The sequence below is a fragment of the Tamandua tetradactyla genome, chromosome 5 (genome assembly GCF_023851605.1).
Source record: "Tamandua tetradactyla isolate mTamTet1 chromosome 5, mTamTet1.pri, whole genome shotgun sequence".
Taxonomy (NCBI): domain Eukaryota; kingdom Metazoa; phylum Chordata; class Mammalia; order Pilosa; family Myrmecophagidae; genus Tamandua; species Tamandua tetradactyla.
The window spans coordinates 153,202,839-153,219,367 of NC_135331.1; positions in this window are offsets into that span (position 1 = coordinate 153,202,839).

Sequence of the window (16,529 nt, forward strand, 5' to 3'; positions counted from 1 at the left end):
AAAAAATGCATGTTTATTGGGTTTTATTTAGAAATTATGTATGATTTGAGGTGATGTGTATAACTGCCAAGTTAAGAAGGGGTGGACTGTCATGGTCAGGTTCATGTGTCATCTTGGTCAAGTGGTGGTACCTGTTTGTATGGTTAGACAAGTGCTAGTCTCTCTGTTGCTATGAGGTCATGTCATAAAATTAAATCATAATCACATCAGCTGCATCCACAGCTGATTCCATTTGTAATCAGCCAAGGGGAGTGTCTTCTGCAATGAGCAATGCTTAATCTAATCACTGGAAGCCTTTTAAGGAAAATTCAGAAGAGACAGGCTCTCTTCCTCTTCAGCCGGCAAATCTCTCCTGTGGAGTTGATCCAGATATTCCATTGGAATTTTCAGCTTCACAGCTTGCTGTACAGACTTTGGACTCTACGTTCCCACAGTTACTTGAGACATTTTTTATAAATTTTATATTTATGAATATTTCCTGTGATTTCTGTTCCTCTAGAGAACCTCGACTAATACACATTGCAAGACCCAACTTCTGTGGGCATAAAATTGTACTTCTCCCATGAGTAGGGAGAGGTGTAAATCAGAGGGGGATGGACACTTGTAGAGCAGTAATATAATCTCCCACACAAGGTATCCAGGAAACTGACTTATTTTGCTATGCTTAGAGAAGACAAGCAAGTAATCATCTACCTATTAATTTATACAACCGTTGTTTTAATATGCCCTGTGTGTCAGGTCTTTATGAAATATTCTCTTGTGACAGGAATTAAGAACACTAGAAAGAAACAGAGAAACATAAAATATGATCCCTTACATATTTTATGTAAGGTGTTTAAGGTGTTTACATTTCTTTAGGGCAGAAGTCAGCAACATTTTTTTTTGTAAAGAGCCAGGTAGCAAATACTTTAGGATTTATGGGCCACATATGGTTTCTATGTTTTGGCCTCCTCCTTCTTCTCCTCCTCTTTTTCCTCCTCTTCCTTCTTTTTTCTTCTTGTAACAATCCCCAAATGCATAAAAAAGAAAAACAAACAAACAAACAAAAAATTCCAAACTCTAAGACTGCTTAACAAGATTACCAAAAGATAGCCCATGGGCTATAGTTTGCTGACAACTTTAAGCTTCAAGGAAATACAAAGGTGACAAAGACAATTTCTACTACTCTTATTAAGTAAAATAATATCACTTCAAATAAAGATACTTTATTTGATTTATAGGCGAATAAACTAATCTAATTTGATTAATGTATAAATCTATAAATAAATTAACTTTTAGTTTCAAAGTCCCAGTAATTGAGAGAATAAAGTAAGACCTCCATGACAAAAAATTTTTATGACAGAGCCTGTATAGCTGTGGCAAATACATCTTCCTTAGTTGTTCAGCCTTACTTTGATAGTTTAGTTTGAATATTAACTTTATGTTCAACTTTTCACAGTGAATTTGTACTTATGAAACGGTTTATCTTAAACTGGAAATAGAAAAAATGATTGGTATAGTGTGAAAGACCTTAAACTGAGTTTTGGTATTGGTTCTATCATTTATTAACTGGGTAGTATCACATAAAGTTATGTTTTCTTTATTTATGGAAGATGATAATTTATCTTATACTTATTTAGTCAGAGTGCTATAACTACCAATGAGAGACTGTATGTAAAACATATAGCATAGTTCCTTTCAGATATTAAGGAATTAATACATACTAGGAACTTTTTATAAGAATCCAAAAGGAAATATAAGGCTAAAGCTAATTTCCAGTGCTACATTAACTTCATCTGAACTCGGAACATCTCTTTTGAATATGTTTTCTCTTCTGATAGACAGGGTTTATCAATATTTCTTGTTAGAAGGTAGTCTTATCATTTCTTATACCAAGGCTGAAGAGGCTATGATAAAGCTTTAAAAGAACATAAATTCACATAGGTACAGACAAGAAAGATGGCAACTATTCAATAAATTCAATTTTTTATAATTATTAACAAAAGTAGACGAAAAAGTGTCAGTGGAAAAGGGAGTAAGAGACATTAAGGTCAAGAGACCTTAAAACCATTTTTGCTCCATAAACTGTCATAATTGCTACCTAAAATGTCTTTGTAAAGAGGAGAAATGGACAGGGATTGAGGTGTTTTTTTCTGGTAATGATGGAGTAACTTTTATTAGAGTAAACCTGTAGCTGATAATAAGTAAACTCTGGGCAAACATTTTTTTAAAAGTAAACTATATTAAAAAATTTAAAGACCCACATTCAGCTCCTTGAAGTCACTCTTGAGCAATCAAAAGCAAACAGAAATTAGAGGATTTGATCTGCAAACAAAAGGAAGTAAATTAAGTAGAATCCCATTAAATCAGCTTTTTCCTTGATGGCACTCTGCCATACATGTGATACACAAGATGTAAAACTCAAGCAAGAATAGAGTATTTTTATTGGACTGAAGAGCTAAAGATCAGAGTTGGAGACTGCCACGATAGTTGGAAATGTAAGAGTAAATCTTGAAAAGGAGAAAGCCACAAGAAGAAACTGCCAAATTGCATTAAGTATTTCCCTCTAATATTTGGTTTATACCTAAGCTGAACATAGGGAAGCAAAGATTCAGGGAGCCCAGCAGGAAAAATATTTTAAAACAATTCTAAATGATATAAAACTGCTATAAAGAGATATCAGTAGCTGCCCAGTCCTCAAGAACCAATGTTTGAATTTCAAATTTTGGCAAGTTATAGAGATTTGATAAACACCTTGAGTTTTTCACTCTGGTGTTGGAATATTTATCCTTAGGAGTGAAAACCAAGGTTCAAAGGGAAAACTAAAATAAACCTGACCTGACAAAACCTACAACTAAACTTTCTGAAAAAGAAGGTGGTTTTTCCAATAGTTTAACTGATCCTTAGGAAAAAAAATACAGAATATTGAGTTTATGCAAAGTTTTATCCACAATACAGAGAACAGAAAATACCGGTGTGTGAATTGAAAAAACTATTTTTTCAAGAGGAAAAAAAAAAATAGAAGCAGACAGAGAGTTGAAGAAAATATTGGACTAAGTGGACTAGATTTTAACAACTAATATAAATATGTTACATATTCCATGGTAAAAGAAGGACATGATGGCATAGTGTTGGGGAATTTCAGGGGAGATATAAAAATTCCTAAAGCAAAGAGGATCAAATGGATAGTCTAAAACCAAGATACATCATAATTGAAATTATTGTTCCCATATGTGAAATTTGTCACTTTTTTCTGGCTATTTTCAGGATTTTTCCTTGTCCTTGTCTTCAAAAGTTTGATTATGATGTGTCCATACATAGTTTTCTTTGCAGTTTCCTTTTGGGAATTTTCTGAGCTCCTTGAATCTGTTAGTGAACGTCTTTTGCCATATTTGGGATGTTTTCAGCCTTTGTTTCTTCATGTACTTTTCTTCTGTTCTTTATTCTCCTTCCTCACATTTCTAAACTCTGATGACATGATTTTCAGACCTTTTAGAATTGTCCCATGAGTGGCTAATGCTCTGTTCATTTTTATTCAATCTTTTTCTCTCTTTGCTGTTTATATTAGGATGTATCTATCTATCTACAAGTTCACTGATTGTTTCCTCTGTAAATTCCATTCTGATATTAAGCCTACCAATTATTTTAAAATTTGGTTATTAAATTTTTCAGTTTCTTTTTCATGTCATTTATTTGTTTACTGACAGTTACTATTTTTTTCATTTGCTTCTATAGTATTGACTATTACTTGGTGGAGCATACCTATAATTGCTGATTTACATCATTTATCTGATAATCTCAATACCCACATCATGTTTTAGTTAGATTCCATTGAATGCATTTTACCTTGTGGTTTGAATCTTTCTGAGTCTTTGTATGATGTAATTTTTTAATGAATCATCATTTTGATTATGATGTTATATAAGAATTTGATATTTATTTATTTATTTATTTATTTATTTATTTATTTATTTTTGCAGTCAATAGACAACGTTAGGTGTAGACCAAAGTTCCGGTTTATTTTCTGTGGGTTGTTATTTAAATATCAGTTCAGTCTCCAAAGCAATTACAATATTATTTGAATAAGTCCCACATTAATGCTAGCCAGTGGGAATTGGATGGAATTCTACACTATAGCTCACTTATCAAATCCTTTTCTGTTCTATTTAGGTGAGATCTATGAGTGTGCAATTTAAAGGAGAGCCCAGAAGTTCATACACAATTTTATGAAGTGGCTGTTTTGACCTCTCTCCTCTCTGTGATCTTCACCACACCTTCTACCTTCCTTGGATTTCCCTTTTCTGTCTACTGGCCAGCGACATGGATTTTTTGTTTTTTCTACTTTCCAGACACTTAACTGAACCTCTGCATCTTGGACCAGTTGGTGGGAGGACAGATGGAGAAAAGCAATAGAATGTATTTTGCTCTTGGAACCAAATTCCCCTGATCAGAGAGAGGGGTTCCTGTGTCTGAGTTCTAGGTACCTACCTATCTACTATTTCCATTGCTGTATGGCTACCACATGACCACAATATCGTCTGTGATTTGAGGTGGTAAAGAATTTAAAAAGAGAAAAATAGGGAGGGAATTCTTCCCTCCTTCTCCAATCCTTAGTAGTCTTCTTTCTTGCTCGCAAACAATGAGTGTTTTTCATGGCTTTCAGGCTGTCTTTAGATTGGCTGATCTAGAGGGAAAACAAATTATAAACTCATCACTAGTTCTGTAGAACTATGAATTCTGATCTCCTTCACAACTGTCCTTGCTACCATGTAGTTCGCAGGATTTTCAGATTGATGTTCCTTGCATTCTGTCCAAAATTTAGAGTTGCATTCACTGAGAGATACTGGGTGGAATAGATTTCCTCATCTTCTGCAGAATCAGAACACTAAGGTCCTCAATAATTTTAAATGGGCATGGATTAGAATGAAACGAAGGATAATAGAGGGAAGGAAAGTAGATGGAAAATATTTGAAGTGGCAACAAAATTACAGGCAGGAGGGTACAGGAGGAATATGGTAAGGAGAAACTACTAGTGTTTTCAGTGGTTGATGTGTGTTAATGACTTGACTGGGAACTAGCATTCAGGAGCTTGAGAGAGTGCATTTTATAGAATAAGCCAAGCTGAACACAATCAATTTTTCCTAATGAACATCCTTAGGGATAGTAGGACAGTCTGTTGTTGCTCATAAAACTTGTAAAGTCAAACGTAGGTCAGATGGCACATTTCAGCCTTGCTCTCTTAGTCTATTGGAATGCCTTATTATAAACAAAACTAATGAACATGCCACGCATTACAAAGGGCAGAACAAGAAGAAGAATGGAATAGTAAACTTAGGAAGTCCAACACAACTAAGCCAATTAAGCTGAAGAATTGATGGAGACTAAGTGAACAAGAACAATGATCAAATCATAAATGCTGGGGCTATCAATCTGGCAACATCCTTGCATAAGCTCTGTACAGTAATGCCAAGGCATCTTGCCTGAAAGTCATTCCATTTCAGTTTTAAAAGGTCTCAATAACTGGAAGGACTAAACGTTAGGTCTCTGTTTCAACAATGTTTATCTAGTGAAAGTCTGGATGGTCCTTAACAAGACCAAAGTTGCTCTACCTCAACCAGGGGCAAGTGTGCTGTCAATATTACCTCGTATGCGCCAGTGTGTAAACAGCTAGGGCAATTTTCAAAAGCTAAATGCTTTTCTTCTTTCATGCCCATGGAAATTCAGTGTGAAATTCAACAAAGGGAGAAATCTCAAAGGACACATAGGAAAGAGAGTAGAGTCTGCATCGTCAATGGACTCAGATTCTAATTAATGATGTTTCTATGAAAATGGATAATAAGTCAATGAGTTATTCAACAGAAATTGGTTTTGCCTTGTACTTTGGCAAAGATATTTGACGGCCCCTTGTGGTTATATTGTTTGTTTGTTTCATTGTATCATTGGAGGAAATGAATGTGTTGAGCCAAGTTTTGCAGTTAAGGTTTCTTTTATCAACATTAACACATTAGGAGGACCATTGTAGGTGGCCTAAAATTAATAAAATAAATGGCTCCTGGAAAAGGGTTTAATTGACACAAACCACTGAAATTTTATCTACATACCTACTAGGTAATGGGAGCATTCTTTATAAGAATTTCATTCAAATTTACCTTAATCTATTTGCCAAAGCCAGAAAATGTATAAATATGTTTATAGATGTGTGTGCTTGAAAAACTAGTGTCTGTGAGTGCCTTAAAAAATGACAGTAACAACAGCTTACCAGTTACATACTGTCTCAGTTTTCCAGGGTTTCTGTAACAAAGCACCATAGACTGGTTAACTTAAACAACGAGAATTTATAGTCTCACAGTTTGGGAGGTTAGAACTCCAAAATCAATGTGCTAAGAGTAGCATAATTCTCCAAAGTCTGTAGTGCCCTAATGGAGCCTTGTCTGTGATCCATAACTCAATCTCCACCTCTGTCACATGGCATCTCTCTCCCCATCTCTCTTCTTCTACTGTATCCAAACTTCCTCTACTTATAAGGATTCCAGTCATAGTGAATTAAGGCCCACCCAAATTCAGGATGGCCTCACTTAGCTAATAAGATCTTTGATTTCCTTTTCACAAGTAAGTCCACATCCACAAGTCCAAGGGGTCAAGTCTTAACAGGGGGTAGGACTTGAACATGTCTTTGTGATTGACATGATTCTATCTGTAATATACACCATAGAAGTTCTTTGTCATGAACAATTCCATTTGTTTGGAAACACTTCACCTGCATGTAACTGTTCTACAGCCATACAGAAATGGTTTGAAAACTTTAAGGTTACAGGATTTAATCATAAATGTCTTCCAGCTGCTGGCTAGAAATGGTGCTTTCTATTGTCTCTATTTTTCTTTTTTCATCTCAAAGACACACCAAGTTTAAGAAAAACTGCCAGATGTCACAAATTACAACTCTGATAAATACAGTGCAGGCTGAAAACAGATGGAGGTGTCTGGGGCTCGCTGCATTCACTGATCCTGTTCTTTCTCCGGTGTGATTCACACAAGGTGATTATCGTGGAGCCCAGATGCTGGCTCTGCAGCTGCCGCCTGAAGCTGCACCTTCTCTCTGGGTCCTCTAGTTTGTGCAATGAGTTTGAAAATATTTAGGCCCTGCTGAGCATGTGCTTTTTATGATTAGTCAATAGTGAAATGAAATGGGCTCTGAAAGTAATGAATCAAATTTAACAGGGATGAAAAACAATTTTATTTTCTGGAAGGCAATGTTAGTATTTTGTGTAAATATAAACAGGGGAGCTCAGTGACTATTGAGGATGCAGGTTACAGCAAGTTCTAAGAGATTGAATTGCCTTTAATGATGATGATATTCTAAAATGTAAACCTAAAAGATACATCTCCTTGACAGCAAGAATTTTAGATACATCTAATCCACTTAAGTTTGATTCTATCACATGAAGCCTTAAAGTGGGTGTTTTGGAGCCTGATGTGTGAATAGCAGGCGCAAGTTGGTAGGTGCCTCAAGTCATGATTCAGTCACTCAGCAATTTACTCCCCTTAAGATTTGTTCATTTTGTTTTCTAGGGCACAAGGGCACATGAAAGGTGGCACACATTGAATTATGTTTGTTGTTAATCAGCTATTATTTGCTAATTGCATATACTTCTAAAAAGTAGATGACAGGGTCATGGGCTAAAGGAGAGGAAGAAGTAAAAAACTACTTAAAATCTTAAAGTAATCAACCTGGTTGGGAACTTCGACATACAGACAAGTGATCAGTAGCATCTTACTGCAGGAAGCAAATACTTCTGTGCAAATAACAACACAAGTTTCTTACTAAAGCTTAAGCTTTACGAGGGCAAGGATAATGTCTTTCTTATTTAAAATTATAGTTCCAGTGCCTAATAATCATTCAGTGTTCAATTAATATTCATGGAATGAGGTGAGATGCAGAGTAGGCTTGATGAAAGTGAGACAGGCATAGAATAACTATCCACATCCCAAAGGGATAAATTGTAAAGAAAACAAGGGTCACGGGTCCTAAACAAGCCTAAAACCCAGCAAGGCAAACTCTAATAGATTCCAAGGTCTGAGAGTTATCTGTGGATGGATGTTTTGTCCTCCACGTCTGCTGTACAGCAGCCCCACCCCTCAAGTACTTGCACAGAGGCCATGCTCTCCCTGAACACTGGGATGGCAGCAAGGCTCTCCACGAACACCTCATCTTCAAGTATTGGGGTTACCACACTCTCCCTGAACAATAGGGCAGGCAAAGGGCCTGTCCAAGTGCTGGACATATGTGCCTTTTCCATACATATGAATTCTCTTGACCCATATCCACAGGGCCAGGGGTAAGTCCCTTTGAAGCTGCCTTTTGTGGGAGATATGATAATTGGTTATCCCCAAGAAATGTAGATAGCCAATTATCTATTCATTAAACAGTCAATCTTTTATGCACTGAATTTCACAGACCCATCTGTCATATGGAAAATGTTCATATGCCTGTGGGTGACTTTCTGGACATTTTATTTCCTCCACTGATTTATTTGTTATCCTTGTGCCAAAACCACAGCATTTTGCTTTCTACAGCATTATAACAAGTATCGGCATGAGCATCACTCATTAATTTCTACAAAAACCTTGCTGGCATTGAATTGTACACTTTAAAATGGTTAATTTTGTGTAATGAATTATACCTGACTTAGAAAATGGCAAAACATTTTTTTAATCTAAAAAAAAAAACCTTGCTGGAATTTTGATTGGATTGTATTGAATTTATAACTCAATTTTAAGAAATATTACATATTTATGATATTGATGCTTCTTATTCATGAGAAGATATATCTTATTATTTAGTTTTGACATCATGTTCTTCAAAACCTTTTCCAACATTCTACATAAAGTACTTCTATTATATTTAGGTAGATTTAATCCTCTCTACCTTATAATTTTGGTTGCTATTGTGAGCCAGGTCTTTTTTTAAATTTTCAATTTCTATTTGGTTTTTACTGATGAATAGAAACACCATTAATTTTTAAATTTTGTCACATATATGTATAAAATTATAAAAAAATCTCGAGTGGTTCTAATTTAGAATTTTTGTTCTTTTTGATTGTCTATGTAAACAGTTCTATTATTATGAAAAAGGTATTATTTGTTTTATAAGGATTATGAATCTGATTTATTTTTATTTAATGTAATAGTTACAATTGCACTAATATGGCAGCTGATGATCTCATATGGCTATTAATTTTCAATTAATAAATTTAAATAAAATTAACAATTCAGTTTCTCAGTTTCAAGTGTTCAATAGTCACATGTGGCTAGAGGTTACCATATAGGACCACATGGAAATAGGACCGTTCCATTACCACAGAAAGTTCCATTGGACATTCCTGAGCTAGAATCTCAAAGACGGGTATTGGGATAGCAGACCTATTTTTTTTATTTCTGACCATATTCATTTTTCATTTCTATGTAGCAAATTAGCACAAACTTTTGGGTTTGAAACAACATACATTTATTATTTCATAGTTTCTTTAGGACAGCAATCTAAGTGCAGTGTGGCTTTATTCTCTGTTCATGGTTTTACCAGACTGAAATCAATGCATAGGCCAGATTTGCTTCCTTTAGGCTAGTCTGGCAAACTGGAGATGCATGTTTAAACTGAGAACAGACTGAAATAGCAACAGTGCTATAATCATACTAAACCCTCATCAGTGCCACATTGGAGGAAGTGAGTCTGAAACTTTTGCCCTGAGCAAAGACTCTGTAGAGGGCTGAAAGTCACACTAGCAGTGATGGTCCCTGGATACCAGCAGAAACAGATACTTTCTGGGGGAAACTTTCTTCTATTTATGAACTTTGATCTCTAACAGATTAAAGTTAAGCAAAGAGCTCAAGATAAAATTTAACTAAGCTGGCAGCGCAACAGTGGCTCAGTGGCAGAATTCTCACCTGCCATGCTGGAGACCCAGGTTTGATTCAAGGCACCTACCCATGCAAAAAAAAAAAAAATTAACTAAGCACCTATTAATATCAAGGCAAGCCACTATGACCTCCAGTCATAATAAAAAAGAATGAGATAACAGAATTAGACATCATAGACTTGTAGAATTTTATAAACTATAGAGCATCCATGTATGCAAAGTATCATGAAATAAGTGACATGTTAATAAACAATGAATAAGTAAAGTTTTTAGAAGATGAAGTATACAAGAAAAACAAAATGGCTGAAATTACCAAAAAAGATAGATTAAATAGATTAGGCATGACTGAATAGAGAATAAATGAAGTACAAAATTTATCTGAAGGACAAGAGTACTTGTTGTTGCAACTGGATACTTCCTTAGCTCCCCTGTAACCTAAGCTCCTTATGGGCAATCTACCTCAACCTCAACAAGCTCTCATGGGTTCCTGGGGATTCTCCAAGATCATCCTTGCACACTCCCTACTAGCTGTCACCTAAAGTAACTTAATGATGTCTATCCTGGTAAATCTCTACCCATTCATCATGCTGAGAATGCCATTTTCTAATAAAGGGATGTATTATTTTGTATAATGCCCATCTGTGCAAGGTCTTCTTATCTCTACCCCACTCCACCCCCACACATCATCACTATCCGCTTTAGTTTTCTAAAACTGCCAGAATGCAAAATGCCAGAAATGGATCAGCTTTTACAAAAGGAATTTATTGTTACAAATTTATTATTGTAAGAATATAAAAATGCCCCAATTAAGACATCAACAAGAGGATAATTCACTCAAGAATAACCAATCACTTCCAGTGTTTCTCTATCACATGGGAAAGCATATGGTAATGTCTGCTTGCCTTTGCCCCTGGGTTTTGTTGTTTTCAGCTTCTGGTTCCAGAGGCTTCCTCTCTGAGCTTCTGTTTGTCTCCAAGCATCTGAACTCTTTGCTCTCTGTATCATCTCTCTCAGCATTTCCAAGTGTCTTGTGATCTTTCTCCAAAATGTTCTCCTTTTAAAGGACTCCAGTAAGCTAATTAAGACCCACCTTGAATGGGTGAGGTTACATCCCCATGGAAACAACCTAATTAAAAGATCTCACCCTACAATAGGTTTGTCCCCACAATATTGAATTAAAAGAACATGGCTTTTCTTGGGTACATAACCATTTCAAACCAGCACACTATCCTTTAAGTCCACCCCAGACATAAACTCCTTAAAAACCCTAAGTTACTTTAATGTGGGGATACTGCTTGTTCCTATCTCCTTTCATGGCTGCCTTGCAATAAACTCTTTTCTTGAAATTCTCATGTCATGGCATTGGCTCCTGACTGCATCAGGCAATGAACCCATTGCTTGATAAAAATTGGAATGTGTGCCCATTTGGAAGTATTGTGTACCCAGAAAAGCCATGTCCTTTAATCCTGATTCAATATTGTAGGGTGGGAACATATTGATTAGATTATCTCCACAGAGATGCAATGCTCCCAGTGTAGGTGTGGACATTTGGTTAGATGAAGATGTGACTCTGCCCATTCAGAGTGGGTCTTGGTTAGTTTGCTGGAGTCCTTTAAAAGAGGAAACATTATGGAGAATGCTCAGAGCCACTGCTGACACTTGGAGAATGGTTGCTTCAGAGCTGACAGAGACACTGATATTTGGAAATGCTTGGAGTCCAGCAGAGGTCTTCCCATGAGATGCTAAGCAAACTGGTACCCAGAGTTGTGTCCCAGAGCTAAGTGAAGGGCCATAGATGCTTTGAGAGGAATCTACTGGCATCAGAAGCTGGAAATAACAGAACTGGGAATAGGGACCAACAAGCAGATGCCAGCTGCATGCCTTCTTAGCTTATAGAGGTGTTCCAGACAGCATCAGCCTTTCCTGAGTGAAGGTAGCCTCTTTCTGGTGCCTTAATTTGTACATTTTCAGGGCCTAAGAACTGTAAGCATGTAACTTATTAAATTCCCTTTTTAAAAGCCATTCAATTTCTGGAATATTGCATTCTGACAGCTTAACAAACAAATACAGATTGTTTTTCAGAATTCATAGAAAATATAAATCCAAAAATTCCAGTAATATTTGCTGAGCATATGATTTGGTTAGTTTTCTGTAGTTTCACTATGATATCTTGCCAACATTTGTTAAATGTTTAATTAACATTTAATTTGAATTTAAAATTAATAATTTCATTGTTTTTAAATAATTGATACAACATGAGGTAGAGAAATGATATATTACAAGTAAGCTATGACTGCTTGAAGGTCAATGGATTTCTCAGTAGTAATAACGAAATGCAATAGCCAGTGAAATAATTATGGTATGGTGGTAAGGAAGAAAAATAACTATCAACCAGAATGTATAGAAAAAATCTACACTTAAATGTATAATAGCAAAATGTTAGCATAATAGAGGTAAAGAGAAGAACTTGACAGCTAACAAAGTAAAAGTTTATATAACACACTACAAAAAAAACTGAGGTAGCAATAGAATAAGAGGCTTCAATTTTAGAACCAGAATCCTACATAAGGCTCATCTTCCCAGGCCTTGATTCTATTTGTAACATTTGAAATATTTTTCTCATTCTCAAAATAATACAGGAATAGATTCATCAGTATTCATATACAATTTATACTCCCTGCATAATGGCAATATGTAAATATAAAGTATAATTTATATCTTGTCATTAAAATATATTTTCAATTTCTAGGATAGACTCATTCCCGCAAAATCTATGCAAATATTCAAGAAAATGAAAGCTACAGTATTCATTTTCTCAAGTTTCCTTTTGGAATCTTTTAAGAAATGCATCAGAAGAATTTTTCGAAGATTATGCTACATGTTTTGTCATCTGACTTGTCTTGTAAAAATCTAGAAGATTACTAGTATTTTTTATTATGGCAGTCTAGCTTATACCATAATAAATTCTTCATATTCCTGGGGGGATTTTTGAATAATTGACTGCCAAGTATGAAACTGGATTAAAAATAGTAATAACCTTACTTTAAAAAACAAATTGCTAGTAAAGTGATACAGGTTCCATATTTGCAAAATCAGGATGACCAACCATTATTGTGATACCCTTACACCCTGCTGCATGCTATCTGTACCTCTCCAAAAACATTGTGCTTTTCAAAGTAAACCAAATATTTTCCTTTTATGTTTCATATTGCCAAAGAAAAAGATCAGGTATCCAATGATAAATTGTTTTATAAGTTGTAACTAAACTGACAATTCTTCTTTTAGTTGACTTTACTATATTAAGAGAGCTATGGCTATCATTCTAAACTATGCCAAGTTAATAATAAATGCACAGCACATAAATTATAAATTTAGATAATATATAAATGATATAATTATGATGCTTTAATATTTACATGTATACATGTTATAACATATATACACATTCCAATTCCATGGTGTTCAATCCTAGTGGTTTACCTTAAATACGATCAGACAATACAGACTTAAACTTTTATTAATGATTTTGCCTACAATCATATTTTTGGCTAATATTCATTCTACATCTGTTTTATTTTTCTTAGCATTTAACTGGTATTTTGTCATCCATTCCTTTATTTTCAATCTTGTAAGCAATAACTGGATATTTTTGTTGCTGTAATTTTTATTTTGTCTAATAGAATCTCCCAAATTAAAAATATTTATATACATTTTAATTACTTATTTTTCTGATCTTACTTTGTGTGTTTTTTGCATTAATTTCTTTTTTTTTTACTTTTTTTTTGCTGTATTGACAAAAATTCCTAATGCTTTTTATTTTCCTTTCTAGGTTTGAGGGATTATTATATTTCTATTCTTTTAAGATTGCATATAAATTATTAATACATATCCTTAATTTAAAACTTCTCTAATAAAATTTGAAGTAATTCAGTATGTCTGTGTTCCTTCCAGAAAAGATAGAAAAAAATAGGATGCCCCTATCTTTATTGTTGTATAATTTGGAATTTTTCTTCAGAAAATTTATTTTTAAAATTGTTATGAAATATTTAAGATGAATGAAAAATAGAAAGGATACTAAAATGAGCATGTGTGTACCTACTACCCACCTTAGGAAATAAAATGGTACAATAAATTGAAATCAAGTTTTTTTTTACCTTTTCCCTTTCTCACCCCCAAATTTCACTATTCCAAATGCAATGCTAATCATCCCTAGACTTGCCCTCCCCAGAAGAATATCAATTTCCTGTGAGTACAGGTTTCATCAATTTAGGTCAGTAACTGAACCCCCAGAATTATGTCTGGCTTAAGAAATATTTGTTAAATTGAGGATGTATTTACATGCTGACTATATATGTTTTTTTTTCTAAATAAGATATAATATTTTTCTGGAAGTTTTTAAACTTTAAGTGATATCTTACTCTGCATTCTTCTGAATTACTGTCAGTTTTTGTGTGATTAATCCATATTGAGACATATTCTAGGTCATTGATTTTCATTGTTGAATAGTATTCTATTATATAAAATACTAAAATGTATCCATGATACGTGGTTATTTATTGATGGTTATTTAGGCTCATATTTTCACTGTTATAAATAATGTAGCCTTGCTAAATTAGATTTACCAATGAACTTTATTGATTGTTATTATTGATGCTGCTAAACTTGTTGCTTCTCTATGTCTTCCTTCTGGGTCAAGGAAGACATGTGAAAGGTACACTTTCAGCCTTTGCACCTCTGAAAATATCTCTGACTCATTCTCACTGTTGGAAGATAATAAGCAAAGAGTACTGAATTTTAGGTTAATAAAATTTTTAATACTCATCTGTCATCTATTATTGCCAATAAAGATTTGTTCTCAATCTAGTTTTGATCTTTCTCTAACAGTCTTCCTGTTTTAATGTTGGTTCTCGGTATTTTATTTGTACTTCTGATAATCTTCAATTTCATGTTATGTGTCTAGATATGGATTTTTATTTATCCTGCTTGGCTCTTGTACCAATTTGAGACTGTTGTGTACCCCAAAAAGCCATGTTCTTTAATCCTCATTCAATATTGTTAGGTGGGATCTTTTTGGTTAAGTTGTTTCTATGGAGATGTGACCCACCCAATTGTGGGTGGGACCTTTTGATTAGGTGGTTTCCATGGAGATGTATCTCCACCCATTCAAGATGAGCCTTTATCTGCCTACTGGAGTCCTTTAAGAAGGAACCATTTTGGGAGAAGCAGACAGAGTCAACATGCAAGACCTTTGGTGTTGCAGGAAGAAAATACCTCCAGGGAAATCATTTAAAATGAGAAACCAAAGCACCAGGAAGATGCCAGCCATGTGCCTTCCCAGCTGACAGAGGTATTCCAGACCCATTGGCCTTTCTTGAATCAAGATATCTTTCTCTGGATGCCTTAGTTTGGACATTTTTAGAAAACTAGAACTTATAAACTTGCAACTTAAATAAATCCCTTTTTAAAAACCCATTCCAATTCTGGTGTATTGCATCCTGGCAGCTTTAGCAAACCCAAACAGTCCTCATTCCACACTTTCTATCTGGGAACTCATAGGTTTTGACAGATTTGGAAATATTTAAGTTATATCTTTGAATATTGGTTGTATCTACTCTCTCATTCTGTACTTCTGGACACCCAGTATGGAGAGAGTTGCTTCATGGAGTTGCCACATGGTACATCATGAGAGCACAGGCTCAGGTACAACATAAACTTTCAACAAATGACTTCTTTAATACTTAGCACAAAGAGATCCATTATGACTGGTGTCCCAGGAAGACCAAACTCTTCCAGTAAGGGTTTGTGGATGGCAACCCTGCATGCCCCACTTTATTCCAGAGGGGAGAGACAAATCTGTGCTGTTTGGGGGTTGAATGTTTATTTACCCAGGAGGGAGGATGCCGTGCCGCTGAGATCTCTGCCCTAATAAGCATCTGAGGCTGCTTGTTCCTGGTTTCTGGGTTTAAGGTTGGATCAGGCCTTTTCATTAGATCTAACATATCCCTAGGGTTATAGAATGGAAACAGACTGAAACATCAGCACAATAGAAAAAGAGGTGGGAGGTAGGCAAAAGCTGGGAGATAGCCTGCTGCTGAGCTGTGTCCCTGACTTCCTTAGCACCTGGTTATTTTCGCATAATATTTTCCATATTCCCTACCATGATTCATGTAATTTTTAATTTCAGTATCTCTTTGAGGGTAGGTTTTAGATGAATTCCTCATTACATTATTCCAATTTGCTAAATCTCTTTTTGGTTGTTTGCTCTAGAATTTGTTACATCAACTTTACCAACTTTGTGTTTTTTTATTCAGCTAGTTTATTTTTGGTTCCGTGGTTTCTATTTTGTTCTTTTATACATCTATATTTTTCTTGAAGTTTATCTGCCTATTATATTTGATAATTTCTTTTTATTGATTTATGGATATTATTACTTTCTTTATCTTAAACCCTTTTATGCTCTCAGAACTTTATTAGGGTATAATTTACACAAGTAAAACAGATAAACCTTAAGTGCAATGAGTTTTGACAAATAAGTACTTGTGTCACCATTACTCTATTCAAGACAAAGAACAATTCCATCATACCAGTAATTTCCATTGTGCCCCATACCTGAAAATCCTCGTCAGCACACACCCA